We start from the raw sequence: 19,650 nt of genomic DNA, 5'->3' as shown, positions 1-19,650 counted from the left end.
TGAATATTGTCACAAACCTCAACACTGAAATATTACTCTGACAAAAGTATCTCGAAAATCTTAACGCGACTTTCTTAATAAACTGTTCGAATACTCTGGTCGCTGTAGGTGTTAAAATCGCAATTCAGAGGACGTCGAAGCCTACACGTTCCCAAATTCGTTTCGACGCTCGTTCTCCGAGCGTTTCTTTTCTTTATCTCTCGAGAAATAACTGACACGCGGACATAATTTATTCGAATCATGAATAAAGAAACAATTATCAATTAAGACGACAATGGGCGAGTCTCCCACGTCGTCCGAACAATGCGCGTCACGAAACAATGACCAACGACGAAAAGGCCCGTTCGTGATCCATCAAATATTTACCGAGACAGGTTGCTCGTCGTTCGAAAAATGAAAACCGTCAACAATACGAGGGAAGACGGACGCTCCGATCAGCATAATTTCGTGCGGTCGAAAATACACAAAGACAAAGGACACGACGACGACGACGTGGAAAAGGAGGGGGGGAAAAGGTGAACGACGAGGAGGACTGCTGCGGAGGTGCAATTAAAGCGACATTAATTAATTGTTAGCGCAACAATGCATCCGTGTTGGGGGCACGGAGGTTGCTAGGGGGAGGTAGGGGGACAGCCGGACCCCGGAGCCTTCATAAATTTACATGTCTTTCGCCGCGAGAATCATTTTTTACAGCCGTTAGGAGAGTGTCGGCGGTTGGTGTGCGTGCGGAGAGAAGCTGTGGACCTACAGCAAAGCATGGGCTATATTACGGGTCCCCATGGTGTTGCTCATAATAACCATCGATGTCTCTCCGTGGGCATGGAAGCAGCCTCGTGGCTTCGATCTTGTTATCCGTTTCGGGCCGCGATCGAAATACTTTCCGTTCGATCGATAATTGTTGTCGTTTTACGTCCACCGGGCTCCTTGTCGCGATTAACTATTATTAACAACGTCAATAAGCCACGTTTTACGTTTCACGCATATTGTTTTCGAAACGATCGAAGGGCTTAGATTATTTTCCGCCTTTCGAACGGTTACTTTTCGACGCTTGTCCGCACCAAACCGGTTCTCTGTTTTTCTCCTTTTTATCGAATAATTGGTACACGTGTTTAAAAATGTTCGGTAATTTAACCCCTTCGTTCTCGCCGTACAGTTTTCGGAACGCACCAGTCTCGGACGGTTCGTGCTGTTACGTTAACGTTTTCGAAATTACGGTTTATGGAGCCAAATTACAGACAAACGTGTATTAAAATTATTTTAAACGTAGAAATTTCATTTGCTCGTACGTTAATTAAATATTCGAAGATTCGAACAGTAAAGTTGGAATCTAGTTCGTTCTTTTTTGGGGAACCCATTGTGGTCAGTTCGTTAGACGAAACAGAGACGATACTCTATTTTTCGCATAATAAATGCGATTCACGCGCCAGGTTCTTGGTTACCAGGGGGGGAAAACGTTTATTTTCGTCAATAACGGGCGTCGTTCGAAATTTGAAAAATTTTGCACAATGCTCTCACCGGATCCCGGCAAGCCGTACTAAAAGAGATACGCGATCGTAACGTGAGACCGAGACGTGGGTGGTTCGTTGCACGACAGCCTATAGGTAGTTATTTTTAATGTTGCCTCCGAGCGCGGTGAGAGAGAATGAAAAAAATAAAGAACGAGTTTATAATCAATACAGGTGCTACCGAAATTAATACGAGGGTCTTCGATCGCGCGTGATAAAAGCCCAACGAATCGAAGAGAAATTATTTCGTTGGCCGCGAGAGGCAACGGTTACGTATCCGTTGCAATATCGGACAAATCGTTATCCATTACACATCTTATTTCTACGTTTATGTTTTTTTATTAACAAAATTTGCTTCTCGAAATTATTAGATAATGCCTCGGCGAACGATCCGCGAGATAAATGTGCCATTATTCGGTACGTTAGATGCGATCGAACAATAGATCGAATTTTAACGCTGTTTCAGACGTTGAATACCTTAGAAATTATTAATTATAAGATACATGTACCTTAATATTTCTGATTAAAAAATTTAGTATTCCGTAAAATTAATTCTATTTAAAAGGTGACGTTGACGTTCGAGGCTCGTTCGACGCTTCATGAATAATTAATTAACATTGTGTAAATGCTTACGTCATTGTTATTTGTGGCGTAATATTAGAATTATAAAATCTGTTAATTATCACGCGATCACTGTTGAATGTTTATTTTCTATAATACAATACGAGTATTAGTCTTAATTAATTTCGAAGATTAATAAATTCAGTTAGAGAGCTGTACGATTTGCTTTTATTTAAAGAGAGAATAATCTTGGCAGAGTTTCTCGTATGTTTAAAATATCAAAAAATTCGGTTCTTCAATTTTAAGTACGTCATACTCGATATTCAATGCAGAAATCTGTTCACGGAAACTATTTTTTTCAGCGTATTACTCATTTTGCTATAAATATTACTTTTATTTTCAGAAGACAATCGTTGAAGACTATAAAGGAAAGGATCAAAGCGAACAATTTATCGAATCCCGAGTTATGCGTAAAAATAACAAAATTATATCATCATAGTTTACATAGAAATATATTTTTATGACACGAATTAATTCGTACTAATATCGTTTCTAAAAATAGAACGTTTGAACTTTGCAAAAATATGTATCCGAGTGTTAAAAATAGTAAAATCATTCTACATAAATTAACCGAGTCGTGTGAAAAGCGAAATCATTGCAACGTAACTTACGAAAAATAGTATCGAAACAATATTGTTCTATTGTTTCACTACCGATGAAATGCGTTTTGCAATCTCCCTACATAACCATTCTCCTTTCTATTACTACTCGGATCTTGGTATCTACTTGCGATGGTATTCTTTTTCAAATGAGCGGCAAGTCTAACGTTGCAAAGAGTAATTGTACATTTCCCACGTAAACAATTTCATCGGTTAGAAATATTACCTCATGCTTAAGAATTAATCTCTTCGCGATGCGAACAAATGCTTTTATAATTCGTGAAAAGTATAAGATTTTCTATCGATTTGGTCAGCGATATTTAATTCACAAAGTTCTGTAAAATAAATTTGTAATATATAATGCTCCTTATTAAAGAAAATTAATCCAAATAATTTTCAGCTGTTCGAGCACGGTTTAAAGTCCTCGACCAGTTATATTTTTGGTACTCTTCAGTGCGCAATGTTCAATTATCGTACGTTACGATAATAAGTAAAAAAATGCTTTATTAGCATGAAATTATAATCAACTGTACACTGAATAACACGAACAGTTTTCTACTTTACAGTTTATTGAGAGTCATGGCACGAACACACTTTATGGGAATTCCAAATATATTGGTGATAAAAATAAGTGGGGAATGCAGTACTCCGCTATAGTATTCTAGGGTTAATAAACACATTAACCCCGTACAGCCCAGCGTAACTTCAAAGTCCCATAACCATTATCTACATTTTTTAAGCCTGATTTATCCCATTATCAATTGCGGTTTTAGCAGTGCTGCGGTCTTCGGGATATTTTTGTCCTAATTCACGAGGACCTTAAACGCACCGTTGAGTCGAAGAACGCGCCAAGGTTGTAGCAACGGTATGCAACAATTATTTTCGATAATTTCTATGCATCGACGATCGTATCGTATAATTCGTTTTCAGAAGCGAAAGAATAATTTCAACCAACGTTGCGATAATTAATTACGATCGTAGATGGTTTTACGGTGGGATAGATTTCGTCGCGACGATCTAAGAGAGCGTCGAGGGATCGCCGTGTGTGCAACCCTCCGGAATCAGTCTCGAAAATCCATAAAACTTCGCGTCACGCCGGCACTCGAGCTTGAGGAGGAAAAAAGACCGCGGAGTCCTCCTTTCGAAACAATGTCCCCGGTCAGGCTGGTTAAAGTAAGGTAATGCCGTGTCCAATAAAAAGCCGCACGAGCGACATGTTAGTAGCAACGCTTTTATTACCGCCTTTACGATGCTTTTCGGGTCCTCCGGCTGCTCGTCGTTGATCCAGGAATCACCGATCCCCGTTTCGAAAAGCTTCGTTCCGGAATTTCGACGGGTCCCCGGCTCACCTACTATCGGGCATATTTTATTTACGATGTCCTGCATTATCATCGGTCCGACGCGCGCCATTGTGGGCTACGTGTGCGTTATTGCAGGGAGAGAGAAACACATAGAGAGAAATTTATGCGTGGGCGAAACGAGCAACCGAACCGCACAAACTGGACGTATCTCGCCTCGCCTCGAATTAATAAACAGCAACAAATGACCGCCTACGTCCGCCCCTTTCTCCGTCACCGATTTCATCGTTCTGGTAGTCGATCCGTAAAAGATCCCTTTCTCTTTCTCTCTCTCTCTTATTCCCTCTTCCACACGATATATCCTCTCTGTCTCTCTCGATCCGCATCGCGCACGCATTACTCGAGCCTCCCTCTTTTTTCCGTCATGCTCGTTCCTTCCTCTTCGTTCTTACTCGATCCTGGACCGCCCGCGGTGACCCTCCCGGAGGCTCATGGCTCCTCCGTGGATCATTTGCACGACGATCGTTACCGATCTCGGGACACCGTACTCCTCAATTTTCGAGACAAATTTTTTACAAATTTCCTCCAGCCGTTCTACGACGCTCTCGGATGTTCGCGATTTTTATAGATCCTTCGACGGTTTCGGAGAAATCGGCATGCTCGACGCTCGCCAAGGATCGTGATAATGGATTCGCGCACAGTAATGGGGATTTGAAACGTTCAAGCTATCGATATACATGATTTTACGACCGGACCGGTAAGAGTTTAACGGTAGTTTAACGCTAAAGTTTTAAGGGGATACAGCGGGACGCAAGTCGCCAAAGGTTTATTATTTCTGAATATTCTATTATTAGTATAGGCTACGAGATCTGCAGATTTTAATCGTAAACCTACTTGAAACAATATAACGCGAACGCGATATGGTCCACTGGTCAGTAGCAGCTGGGCGCATAGATCAGTTACGTGAAAGGAGCCGCTCCGCAATTTTTAACGGCTAATTAAGATGTTAATTACGACATACTCGAGCTATAAATTACTTATTTTATTGCAAACAGTTTCGTGTTTTGTTATCTCGGTCGTAGTTTCGTCACTAATATTAGGATAACGACGTCTTAAGTCGTATAAAGAGCTCTTTTGAAGCTTTACAATTATAGAATATAAATTGGTAAATGGCACAAGTAAAAAACAATGATACAAATTGAAATTTACAGATAAATCGAAAAACTGAAAATATTTGTACATCGATGTAAGTAGAAACAGCGAGCAATAGACAGACACGTTATTCAAAATTATCTTTGAAACATACTTAAATATCAATATAATTTATATATATCTAATATAGATCATTTATATATTATATACGACAAAAGTAAAAGGTTAAAAAAAACTCATTTCCAGATTATTCATCGATATTAATTCATCAACGCAAAAGTTTACGGTACATTAAATTTCCATAAACAAAATGGTAGCAGAGGAGAGATCAAAAGAACCCAGTGAGCCCGAGAAAATGATTAAACGGATTCATAAAATTCGACACACGCTTGCGCGTAAAATAATAGTACTACGAGTTTCCTAATCGTCGTCGTCGAAACATTCGAGCACCTTACGAAATTATCGAGCAATTTTAGCTCATTAACCACGAAAATACGCGTATCCCATCGTTCCATATTAAGGCTGGTTTCGTCGAAATTCGACATCGAAGGGTAATCGCCTCGAGCCGTTTCCCTTTGTGGGACACAGAACGTGGGCACACGCACGGCGCTGAATAATTAACTTCGCTTTGCCGGCGCCGGTTTTATCGTAATTATCGCGCGCGCAGCTCGTTGCCGCCAGTACCGGCGCGATCGATCGTAGATCGTGAAAATGATCGACGCGAGCGGCGACGGCGAACCGTTTCTGTGCCGCGCGTTCGCCATAGGAAATAAACGAGTTGCCCCCGCGCGTCGCTATTTAAAGCACCATAAACGCATATCGGCGTGTTTCGAGAAGTTTTTGTTTCGTTAAAGAAACCCATAACTGCGCCCAACAATACTAACGACCGACCATTTGCGCCAAAGAGGTTCAAATCTTAAACAGACATACGTGTCCCTGAGGCCAGAAAAAAGGAAGGAATAACTGAAAATCGATAAGGTAGTACGCGATCTACGTTAATATGTACGCTGGTAAACAGACGCGTGACATTTATTGTCTTGAGACAAATTGAGATATTTCTTAACCAGCTCACCGAGATATAATACAGAGAAAATGCAGAAATTTTTCGCTAAAACTCGGCGAAAACTTTGGAAGAGGAGAAGGTGGAGGATTCGTAGAGAGAAACGTCCGTTGATCGTGGCTTTCGTTCGTACCTGCTGCACGAGAATTTCGCATTTAGCTCGGGAAGAAATATCGCGTATTGAGTTTTCACTCGTGAATTATCAACCCTGACGCGATCGCCGCTTGATAGGCATCGCAGCGTTATCCTAAAGTGCCACGAAAAGCGAGAGAGAGAGAGAGAGAGATGAAAGAAAAAAAAAAAACAAAGATCACGGATGGAATGTAAATACGCGAGGATCGCGATAAATAATTCCTCGTACGATCGATGCACAAACGGTCGTTAAAGCGCGACAGACACTCCCGGTTTCGAGAGTGAACATTGAATCGCGGAGTTGACGCTCGACACATCCGAAGACGATTCGTCTTTACCTCGACCTTCCACCTTCGCGCACTTTTTCACGTGAGGCACGGTGACGGTCGCGAGTGAACGCCGCGCGAGCGGAGGTGGGATTGCGGAATCGCCGGCAAGATAATGACGGGCGTAGAGAACGGGCCGAGGACCAATTTGCATAGATAATTACCACGGTACGCCGTTAATAACTAATTAAAGAGAGAGATCCGGCTCGACGCCGTACGTGTGGCGCAATCGTCGCGCCGGTCTAGGCGACTGTTAATTGATCGACGATTAATCACGCTCCTTTATCACCTCTTCCCTATCGTTTTTACGTCTTTTTCTTCTTGCCCGTGACCGGGGCTACACAATTACCGCCGAATCGATGCCCGTCACGGAACCGCGTCTACAAAAATCCTTGATTAGAATTTGTTCTTTCGTACTTCGGATCGAAATGCTTTAGAAAGTTCTAACAAGATTGATAGAATACGTTCTGCCGCTTGATTTCTGGCAGCCGGCGTGGTGGTTCATTTAAATGATGAATTAATAACTTTGCGTAAAGCGTGAAGGCTCATAAATTTCTTGAACTTCAACCCCTGCACAGTTTCTGATTTCATCCGCGTTTTCGTAACTCCCATTGTAATAGAAATTCAACGTTTGTTTCGCGTTGCTCGGCGCGGAGGTAGCATCTCGTTAACGAGACCCGTCAAATTAATTTAAACGATTACGAGATCTCGTTTAATCGATCCACGGTGACCGGAGCCACCTGTTTTCTTTGTTTACGTATCTTAAACGTCCTCGCGGTAAAACGTATCCGTAATGTATTTGTATATAGTACGAAACGGTTTTGAAACGAAACTCGGAAACGGTAATGTTCCGTAACGAATGATCCACAAATCTTGGAAATTGTATAAATTAAGAAGCGATAAATTATAATGAACTCCGAGATAGCAGTTACGACACACGCGGAAGATTTATAATCGTCGAGATCCAATAAATATTGGTAATTGCTACGCTAATTCCAAAAATTCCCGAAAGAGTTCCATGATTTATGCGACACCAGCGCTTTCGTTGAAATACCTGCTCGAAATCACGGCATTTTTACGACTCTGCGGAACGGTGTCTATAAAGCGATCAGGGTTTCTCCGAGGCGTAGAATGTTTTCTTGTTAACGCGCTAGGAGCGCCGCAGTGTCGCTGCAGCTGATGAGAGACTTATTAGTTCAAGGTTGCTAAGGTAATTCCGAGGCTGACTTCACGCCGCGTGCATCGTCGCTGCCAGGACATCGGCTACGCTTCCCGATCGAGTAACCGATATCTATTTAAAGCCGTAAACTCGATCATCGATCATTCGACGAGCGGTATTGTTCGAAACTCAACGTCGCGTAAAACAACAAACTTTCGTTTCGAGCATAATTCTTCCTTACATATTCGCTTTCTACAACCCCTTCTTGCCAGTAAAGGGTTTCACGAGAAATAATTTTCGAACTCTAAGATAATTAGCTCGTACGATCGAAGGAATAACAAACTAGAACAATGCCGAACCGTATATCTATACCTATTACTAATGTAACGGGGAGATAAGCAAACTAAGCTATATCTTCGATAAAGTAAATCTTAACGGGTTGACTGTCCGCACGGTGGAAACGTAAATAGCGAACGTCTAAAGAAACGATAACATTTTTATAGCAATAGATGTTCTACTGTCTGTCCCAAGTTCTATGCATCGTTGGCCTTTCCGGTCTGCCTGCACTTTACGGTAGTAAACAATCTTTGGTATCACCGAGCCAGGCGATATTTGTGTACACGGCGGACTCCGACCCGACCCACATGCGAGTCCACGGAAGACCCTTTCCCTTCGATCGCACCTGACCTAAACGACCAAAACACTGAATCCCATATAGCGTGGCGCGGCACGCACGGTCCTATATCGCGCACTTTACACAGCGTAAACGGTTAGGCTCGTGCAGTTAGGGAGACGTTCTTACTGTTGATCGGGGATGCATCCGAATCGCGCAGAGTTCCTCTTGCCGGGCGTTCCAGAAGGAGGCGTCGTTGGGGTCCTCGCGTAACGAGAGGCGCGTTCACTGAAAGGTCCAAGGGCGGCAGCGCGCTTCACGCGAAAACAAGTGGCATGCAGCCGGCCGGAGAAGGTATCAGAAATCGAGATCGGCGTAAAAAATCGAGCGAAAGAAGAACGACCGGGGTGGCGCTGCCGTCGACGACGACGTACGACGACGGCGGCGGCGGCGGCGACGACGACGACGACGACGAGAGGCGTCTCTCGCGCGAGACACACACGTGGTGGGGGCGTCTGCGGCCGCTACGGCAGAACTAAGGGGTTGTTTGCCCCGTTGGGGGGTCTCGAACGGCTCCGTCACCCCACCAGCCTTGCTATTTTGCATAGGGCCTGCGCGTCGAAGGCGGCACACACCGCCACCCACCCTCTTATTCCAACCTGCAGCGACGCTCCATCTCCTCGACGAGCCCTGCTCTTCACCCTCCCTCCTCCCGTCCCCCTCTCCCTCCCCCCGTCCTCCTCCCCGAGCCGCCTTTCGCGCGGGGGCCACACTTCGATTTGTCGAATCCGCGTTTCGCGGCTCTCTAGCCTCCTTCGCGAAGAAAAGAGAGGCTGCATTCGTCCTTCACCCTCGAGCTACGCTACTTCGCCCTTTCGCCCTCTCACTCCCACGCTTTTTTCCCTATCCCTCTGTCTCGTATCGCCCGGGACGCCACTCGTATTTTCCGTCCCTCTTCGGCCGATCCGTTCTGGCTGCTCTCGAGGCTTCTTATTTATCTCGTTGCGCCAACACAACCTCGTCTCGGTCATTTCCACTATGGAAACGAAGATCGAGCCCGTGGAAATCTTTGACCTCGGGGATCTCCGCGAACGGGAGAGTGCCCGGCTCGTAAATTGGAGATTGCGAGGTCATTACTTCCTGCGGGGAACATCTGTTAAGATCGCTAGAGGGTGAGTGTTTGTCTTGCGAATATGAGATCGCGACCAAGGAATATCGAATACCGCGATAGCCTCTAATGGGATAGGAAGGAATGAATATAAAATAGGACGGAGGGGCTCTCTGTATTTTCGTATCGCTATTTAAGCGTCATCGGGAAACCAAACGCTGGGGCGCTTTAACGACGCCTTCGACCGAGAGAATTCGCGAACTTGTTCAAAGACTCGCGGGAACTACGAAACTGAATGGGGAATTTTTAACGAGCCATCGCCAAGCAAGAATGCAATACGAACCTTCCATTGTATTTGCTGAATAACGACTGTAAAGCCATGTTAAAGTGATGTTTACTTTTTCCTTACCCTTCGGGAAATGTCTCAAAACTAATCGAATCCCAGAAAAGAATGGAAATGGATACTGCGTCGAGGGCTCAGTTCGTCAAAATACATTGACGATCGATGACGCTTCAGCGTCGATGCGCAACGACGCGAAATAAAAAATCCAATATACTTTCGAGCATACTCGATACTGGACATCGAAATATTGCGATACACCACCCCTGCAGTACCCGTGTGTAAAAAGCATTATCGCTGAAGATACTTCGTAGCAATTGTTCGTTCCCCCGGTCCCTCGTCCGAAAGAACGAAGTCGATCGGTTCCGCGATTTCATCCCCTGTCCGCGCGAACTCATAACGCGTAATAAGGGTAGGAGAAATTTCGCTGTAGAATTGTTTAAAACACACGCGCCGTCAAAGAGTATTCAAATCGAATGGAAATTCCCCAAAGGTCCTTAATTCGTTCGTAGTTGGGCAGAAGTTTCTCGGTCGGATGTAAGCTCGCGAGACCGCGGAAGGCCAATCGACGTCGACGTTTCCCTTTCCAACTCCGCAAAGGGTTGCGGGTCCAAGGGTTGGCTGAAAGCTAGTTAACGCCTCCGCGTAATTAAGCAAAGCAAGTGCGTGGTGTGCAACGGAGAAAGGTCCACGCTCCACCCAGGCTCCGACGAGTGAGGACAAGAGTGGTTGAACCCTCTCTGTAGAGAGGGCGCAAGGCCCGGCCTCGTTGGAGGTGGATTGGTTAGCGCATGTATAATTAGCGCGAACAGACAGGAGGGTACGGAAACGAGGAGGAAGAAAGAGAGAACGCGGAAGAGGAGGAGAGAAACACAGAGTCCCGGTGGAGGACAGGGTGGAGCTACCCTGTCGGCGCATGTGCCAGCATCCCTTGGAACCGGAGATATAATGTATTCATAACGTAGCTGCTAGACGCTCTGCCCCTCTACCGCCCGTTCATCCCTCTGTCCGGCAAATCCCATTCCTGATTCACCGTCGTACAGCATTCCGGGCTGACGGTCGATTAATTGGTGGATTCTAAGAACGCGTGGCGCCCGGAAAGGTCTTAGACGATATTCGATTCCGGGAAATTCCGGGGTAATTGAATAGGCAGGAGATTGGAACGTTGATTGCACGCGGTTCGCGCACCTGTTAAAAACCCTCGGATGCTCGAAATAACTCGGGTAATTTGTTTCCAGGCCCGTGGATTCTTCGGTTCTATAACTACTCGTCGATGACTTTCTTCGGGATACATCTGGCCAGTCTAGTCTAATTGTACGATGTGTAAATTTGTTAAAAATAGAAAACTTGGTGGTAAAATTCGAGATAGTTTGTTTTTTATTTAAAAACAATTTCCTATAGCCTCTTTTGGATAACCCTATACGTTCAGTTAACCTCTATTTAAAACGTATTTCCAATAATAGTTTTGTTTCTTGGCAGAATCAATTCATATAATATATATCTTCCGAATAGCGTTAATAAATACTTCCCTGAAAGTTAGTGCACCGTCACGCGAAGAAATCTTTTACCCTAAGAAAAACTTTCCCATCGTATGCAAACTGTCGACCTAACAAGCAGATACACAGCCTCCGGCTAAAAGACCAATAAACCTGGCCCTTATCCAGGTAAACGTGACAGGATCGTCGCCCTCGTAAGAGAGTATCGTGTATCGAAGGAAGAAAGAACGACCCTCGAACGTGTGCCGTGTATTTTGGTCCGGATCCTAGATAACCCGGTGTGCTTTTCCGGATGCTTGAACACGACACATGTCCCGACCGTCCAGGCTTTTCCCTCCTCGTCCCAGGAACCGAGGGTTCGCCGACGAACACGCTGGAGGGTGGCCGCGTGTGGGTGGAACGAGAGCAAGGGGAGAGAACGTTCTGCGGTTTCACCCCCGAGGACACGGTGTCATCAAGCGCAATTAGGGATGAGTCTTGGTCATCAACACGTGTACCAAGCTTTCTTCCTCGATGAAAGTGCGTCTCTCCCCGTGCAGCTAGTCCGCGGAAGCCCTCTCCTCGGAACTACTTTCTCCTATCGCATTATTTCTTTCCTTAATTTCGTTTCATTCCCCTATGACGCCGCGCGCGACCCGATCCTTCCTCTCTCTCTCCCCGTAAATTTCTCCCTCCTTCGTTCGTCGGGTCTCCGTGAACCTTGTTGCAGCCTGACTACGCCTGTGCGCGATTACTCCCGTTATACGCCTTTGACGCAATTATACCGTGGCCCTTATGACGTCTCGTTAACTCCGCCAACCCCCTGGAGGGACGCTGCATTACCGCTGCGCCATCACGCCGGAAACCACGCTGCTACGTCGTGATGGAAGCTACGAGTAACGCTTCGAAATTAAGAAATACATTATTTACAACGTTCGCCTTGCCCGGAGTATGCGACGCGGCCAACGGTCCTTCGGAGTTTCTTATTCGATTCGATCAAACGGAACGAGACCCGACCAATTTCCGACGAATATTATTTAATTACGATCCTTGATTTATTTTTTACGAACCGTTTTACGAAGTATCGAGGACGAAAGAAAATTACGCTCGAGAAAATAGAAGCAATTCAAGACACGAAATAGTACATTTTCGAAAGTGGAAATAAATAAAATTTGGGGCGTGCGTGACGCTTAAATGAAAACAATCGTGTATGTACGAGCGACGGAATTGCTCGACGAAATTGTTTATGGTAAATTCGACTAATTGCGCCGATAAAAGGACGGCGCACGGGTAATCAGCGAAATGGACGCGAGGGAAGTAATTGGCCGAGTCCGTTTCGTCGAACAAATTGATCTCGGTGGGCAGAAATTTGCGGCAAGATGCGTGATAAACAAGTCCGCGCCGTTTCTATTGTTCCGTGAAAAGCGTTGTTGCGCCGTAGGTACGTACGATTACAAACGCAGATAGCGATAATAGCACCTGCAACCGTGACATGCTACGCTGCAACAATTTCCTGCAGTACAGGTATTTACCGCAATAGAAGGGTAACTAGAATATGACACGGCTTGTAGCGCCACCGATTGCGTCGGGAATTTATCAGTTCCATCGAAACAATTTTGCACGTTAATCGGTTACATATTCACTCGATATAAGAATCTCTCTTTACTTTGCTTATGATCGAAAAATTTTTGTAACGTTGTTTACATTACGATCGATCCTATTTCTATGAGAAACTGTAGCTCATATAAGCCGTTAAGGACGCGTATTAAATGATAAATGCGCTACTCGTTTATTCCGTGTCAAAGGAGTTATGTACTTCGCGCTTTGAAATATGCAAAAACCGTACGCAATTACATTGCGCCGCTACTAGAACTTGAGAAACCTAAACACCCTGTACTTACTCGAAGGAAGAAAGAAATTGCTTGTTTAAAACTTTAATCATGTGTTTTATCGATAATCATTTTCCATACAAAGTCCTCCATAGGAGGGTAATAGGTACGCCTTGTTGCATTCGAGAATAAAAACCACAATTCGTTTAAAAATATATAAGTGCCTGTCATTGTTGCTGTCACTCGTTTACTTGAAAAGTTGACAGGCCACTTTGGTAGGGTAAACTCGAGCAATACGTGATAATTTCATGTTTCGTTTGTTAAATTGCAACATTGAACTGCTATGGGGGTCGGTAATAGATGTAACGTTAACTCAGATACTTATGAAGGAAAACAGAGACAATTGTAGTTTCGTTCTTTTGAGTTATTGCATCCGTTTTAACGTCTAAGTTTATTGTATTAATCATTTTTAGAATCATTCATACGTCGAACAGCGATATCAAACATGGCAAAAACAACATTCGCGCGTCTGTGGATTGTCTACCTTTGAAATTTTTATTCGGAGAGGTCAAGCAGGCGATTGAATAACAAAAGAATTTAATTTCGTCGTGTCCTTGAATACGGAAAAAGAAACGATTGAAAATACTAACACTAAAAATAAAAATTGTAATACCTATCGGCTCCGTGGGTCTCTCAGGAATTCAGAACCAGTATAAACGAAAATAATCAACGTGGACAAGTTATATGGGTCACTCGGGTGTTTCGTAGCGTGTTACGCGCCTTTCGTTAAATACGGTATAATTCTATATTACAATATTCTGAATCCACTACGAAGACCATGGGAATTCTTTCGGATGAATCTGAATATGACCGAGATAGATTCGAACTGATTAGGAATGCTATGCAAAACGTAAACGGTACTCTGACTAGAATCAGACCCTGACCGACTAATCGAAATCTGATAGGCACAACATTCATTGTAACGACGAACAAACGACGAGACGGTCTTCTGTTTTCTCCTCTTAAAATTCAAGCACCGCGTATAAAAAGTTCGATTCCTTCTACCAGCGAAACACTTATAAATAGATCGTTGAAAACCTGGATTTTAACTATCCCTTTCCAAGATTCGATACATCGTTCGACGAGATCCCACGCTATCGTACGTTTCCTTCGTTCCAGCAAATTTAAATAGGCGAAGATTCCAACTCCACGGTATCCAATGGCGGCTATAAAATTGCAGAAGTTAATAATTCCCAGACCGGCATCCGCAGAGACGTAATAAGCCGCGAGTTTAACCCTCCCCCAAGCGCGTATGTAACCGTGCAACATTTACGTTACACGGGCGAGGACTATACTTCCGCTTACGCGACCGTGTGTTTGCGCTCTCAGGGTGAACAGGGGATCGCTGGCCGAGGCTAGATGTTTTTAATAAGCGGTCGACCTGCGGCTCGTACTAGATATTACCCCGACAGTCCAGGCGTTGCACCCCCGTAACACCTTTCCAGGGTGTTCTTCCATCTTGATGACGGTCGACGCTGGACGGCCGCTAAGGGAGACGGTAAGGTGGTGTTCTACGTACACTGTGCCCTCTAATTAACTCACACCCACCTGGGCAAGGTGCACGGTGTTCCTCATCGAGAGTAGACGAAGCTCATGAACGCAACAATGACCTACCCACCTCGTGGGGGTAACTCGGCTTGCACGGTCGATGCACCGGCCAGGGATAATAATCCGGGAAAAAATTTCATTATACCGCCGCTAATAATTCAACGGGCGAGTTTATAACGTCGGGAAAGAGTTATAACGTCAGGTGGTTATGCTTGACTCGCCTGGCGATACCTATTCCAGGCTTACAGTCTTCCCACCATCGATGGGTCAGATGAAACGTAACGATGCACGAATTTAATATCGCGTGGCGGGCGATTCCGAGTCGGTAGCTTACTTTCGAGCGATTTAAATTAACATACATTTAAAATAAAATCACACGACCGTTTATACTTCGATTCTTTGTCACGTAACTCTATTGAAAGAAGAGGTATTTGAAGCATCGATGATACGAACGCAGGCAGGAAGCGTAGAGGACAAACGAACAGTTCGATAATATGGTCGATCATAGCGCGACACCGTTTCAATAATTCATTTCGTAGAAGAATTTTCGATAAACATCTTTCGTCGAAAAGAAAGGGGAAGAACGATCTTTGTAAACCATTTTGATTTATTATTATAAAATAGCGAAACATCGTGTAATTTTTTATTACAGCCTATATTTGACGTAACTGACAATGAGTTACGTTCAAAGATCGTTCTTGTCTCATGGATCGATCGTACTCTGTAGGTGAGAGATTTTTAGGAGTTGACGAAAACACGGTGCAGGCGCCTGTGTTATCTCGTACAGCCCTGAACTTTAGCCGCGATTAGATCGTCGTAAATTGCAATGTGGTGCACGTCGAGCATATCCATTGCCAATGGCCGAGCATTTCCATTGAATATTCTTTTCATGAATTACATACCGAAGAAACGTCCTCGCGCCTCCGTGGCGATAAAGCGTGACGGGAACGCCAGATATGTACAACCGTGCTAATGTGCGTTTGCACTCTAATCACGAGTGGGATGAACGGACAGATAGACGAAAAATATCGCGGTGATCTCGATACCTCGGCATGTATGTTTTACTGTGCCGGGAGTGTCGCGTTCCAATGAATATACAGGGTGTTCGGCCACCCCTGGGAAAAATTTCAATGGGAGATTCTAGAGGTCAAAATAAGACGAAAATCTAGAATACTAATTTGTTGATGGAAGCCTCGTTAAAAAGTTATTAACGTTTAAAGTTCCGCCCGTACTGAATTTTTTTCTCGAAAATGAGTAGGATTTCGGGGGTATGTGTATTCACCAAAAATGATTGTAATTGATCCCCGCAACCGAAAATAATTTTTTTAGAACGATTTGAAATTTTTTTTTTTCATCGAAAAATTTCGCCCTGTCGATTTTTCTTAAAAATTCCTTTTTCATTTTTAGTAATTTTGTTTGATGCCCTACAGAAAAGTTGTCTAATACTTTTTTGTAGGTACCCATAGGCTCTACTTCAGAAAAAAGTTTCATTAAAATATATTCACTATTGTAGGAGTTATGGCTGTTTGAAGATTGGGCCATTTTTATGGGGTTTTTCTCATTTTGCAGGGTCAAGGACCAACTTTTCGAATATTTTTGCGATTTGTACATATTCTCCATCAAAATACACGTAGTTTGCTTTTTTAAACATTAAAATCGCCCAATCCGTTCAGTAGTTATGACGTCTTAAAGATTCGCATGAAAATTCGGGCAGACATTCCTGGACAGAAATTAGATTTTCGGTAAGGAATTTTTTTCTCGAAAGTGGGTAGGATTTCGGGGGTATGTATAATGACCAAAAATGATTGTATTTGACTCCTGTAATTAAATATAATTTTTTTAATATGATTTGAAATTTTTTAATTTCGTCTAAAAATTTCAGTACCTACTCGAATTTTTTTCTCGAATGTGGGTAGGATTTCGAGGGTATGTCTATTCACCAAAAATGATTCCAATTGACCCCCGCAGCTAAAAATAATTTTTTCAGAATAATTTGAAATTTTTTAATGTAATTTTTTAATAACTTTTTAACAAAGCCTCCATCAACAAATTAGTATTCTTGATTTTCGTTTATTTTAGCCTCGAGAATCTCCCATTAAAATTTTTCCCAGGGATGGCCGAACACCCTGTATAGGGCTGGCGCGATCGTTTTTAACGTCGTCAGACGTTTATGGGTTCGTTGGTCCGTTCGCATCGTCAAAACAGCAAACTTCTCTCACTGCAATCGTAATTTGCGTAATTATATGTTAAATGTACAATACCAATATACTTAGAAAATATTTACTCGTGTAAAATGTTCACAAAATATCTTTTCTCTCTGCTTATTGAGAAAAAGAGAAATCACCATTACTCGCGTTCCCGTGATATCGTATACTTCTTAACTAGGGACTGTTCTTCATTGATGACACTAATAATGGTATTCTACTTACGCGATGCACCTTGCGAGCAGAGGGCTTACCGTAGTTAGGCAATGAATTAATTAAATAGAAAATCGATGGCAGAGGCTTGAACGCGACCTAATTGCAGTCGTATTATAACTGCTATGGAAGATACACGAGGGGGAAAAATTAAGCACTTTGATGGAACTTGTGGAATCAGGACAGAAAAATGGTACAGATAAAAATATGAACAGTTAGGAATAGTTTCTCTCTGAATAAAGGAGAGAAACCGAATTAGTGGCATGGTGGAACAATGAGACATACATTTGTGTACAATTAAAGACGTATTGATATGTAAAAATACTTGGGGGGTGTTTTCATCCCTTAAATATTTCTCGATCTTCGAGGTAGATGTGCAAAAGCACCTCGATGAGTCGTGTACGAAACTGGATTTCGATCCGCAAACTATCGAAAAGAAATAAATAATACGTGTGAACGGGTGTAACGTAAAATGAAAGTAACGACCAGCGGTTATTGCGTAACGTGATTACGAATGAATTTCAGCTCCTGATTGCTAGAATATTGAACTTAATTCCAGGTTTCGGTACGCGCGCGCAGATCGATCAAGATCCAGCAACTCCATCGTGTCTTACACCTGTAACGCTCATAAAAATCACAGCGTTCGGTCGAAAAGCGGATCAGGTCCGTTTCAATTTCCACCCCCTAAGAACAACCGATTAAAGAAGCGGTCAGAGGTCTACCGATCCGTTCGAGGCTTCATCGAGCACCCTCTGCTGCGTTACATTAATGATATTGATTCCGAAAAACACGATCGGTCGGATCCTCTTTCTCCTTCTTCGCTTTATTCCCTCCGATCTCCGAATAAGCTCTCCCACCGCTCGAACCCCGGTATCATTCCCGCAGTTTACACGTACAAGAGCATTTGTTGGCGCAGCTGTGTGCGTTTATTTCTCGAGCACGTAGCCGCCTGCTCATTCGTATACCTTCGTTAAGCACCAAAAAAGGAGGATCTCTTATTAATATCGGAGCGGGGGGTTGTTTTTCGCCGTGGCCGACCCCCTTTCTCATTTACACACTAATGTTCCCTCGGTCTTACTTTGACCGGCCACTCGATAGATTTATCATTCGATTCGGGATACGGTAGCCGGGTATCAGCACTTTTCGCCGCGGAATAGCCCCGGGAATTCATAACGGTTATTTTCCGGAAAATAATTCCGCGCGACCGTAACGATCGCTCGAGTTTTGATAAATTACGCGAATCCACGCCGCTTCTCAGATTTATGGTGGCCCGAGTCGACCCGGAACCACGATCTACATCGTTAATTAACGTAACAGTCGTGATCGGTCGCGGTGATACTTTTTACCCCCTCCCCTCCCCCCTCGTCGCCGCTTGTTTTCCTTCTTTTCCTTATCCTTCGGTTTCTCCTCCCGACCCGCCTCCTCCGTTAGCGTTTCTCGTCGCAACCGACGAATCGCAGAGGCAAGTCGAGCGTCGCGAAATCAATATCATCTTCCACCTGCCGCGATTAATTACGTGCTAGCCGGATAGAGTATTTCCATGCATCAAGCGCGCGTGTAATTAATGTTACCTTCTGTGAACGCGAACGCGGCATCGGTATGCGCGATAATCGCTATGCTTTCCTAGGTTTCCTCGATTCGGTATTTCGTAAATGTTCGCGGGACGTGTCGCGCGGTTGCGTAACGCGTTCCGCTCCCGGTCGCGGAGATTCAACGAACGGGAATGAAGAAATATGAATGCAACATTTATTAATAACGCGCGCATTGTTAACGTTCGGTGGAATAATTGTCGCTGATTAATTTCCCTGAACGTTGATACGTGACGTCACGTGACGCGATGCTTTACGACGCACGCTCGGTAATTAACGTTTCTTTCGACGACGGTTACTGGCACGACTAACGCGCTTCGCATCTATTGATTTTTTTTTTTGTTCGAAAAGTCTTGTGCAAACCTCTTTAAAAAAATATGCAACGTGACGTTGAACTAGTTTCGTGTAATTCCAAGCTCGGAAACCTTAGCTGTGAAACGTAATTGAGGGGCCGATAAATTAAGCGCGAAAATTTAATCAAATTTCAAGGATGAGAATAGCGAGCGAGGTATTTGAATGAAGAATTAATAAAGTGAAAATTCAAGAATGAAACGGTGCCAACGTGGTCTTGCGAATCGATCTGGGAAGGCGTTTAAAATTGTTCGAACTGGAAGAAGAAAGTGAGGTGCACGAATCAAAAATACGGCCTACTATACTAAAACAGGTATTTCAACAATATTCGATGGGCGTTTCGTCAAAAAATTGTGATAAACTTTAGTTGGACATATTGCACAAATACAGCACTTGTTATTGGACTGTATAATAAATGTCGGTCGGTTCAGTGTAAGCGTACTTAGCCATCTCACCAATTTAAGAACA

The 19,650-nt window shown here is 43.8% G+C and overlaps 1 protein-coding gene across 5 annotated transcripts in view; it reads right to left on the bottom strand.

The window, feature by feature from the left end:
• Positions 1-19,650, bottom strand: part of Zfh2 (Zn finger homeodomain 2) — a 368,628-nt gene that overhangs the window by 288,439 nt on the left and 60,539 nt on the right. The gene's annotated exons all lie outside the window — the stretch shown is intronic.

This window comes from Colletes latitarsis, chromosome 11, assembly GCF_051014445.1.
Source record: "Colletes latitarsis isolate SP2378_abdomen chromosome 11, iyColLati1, whole genome shotgun sequence".
NCBI lineage: Eukaryota > Metazoa > Arthropoda > Insecta > Hymenoptera > Colletidae > Colletes > Colletes latitarsis.
The sequence above is the reverse complement of the archived record's forward strand: the minus strand, read 5'-3'. Positions and strand labels throughout refer to the sequence as shown.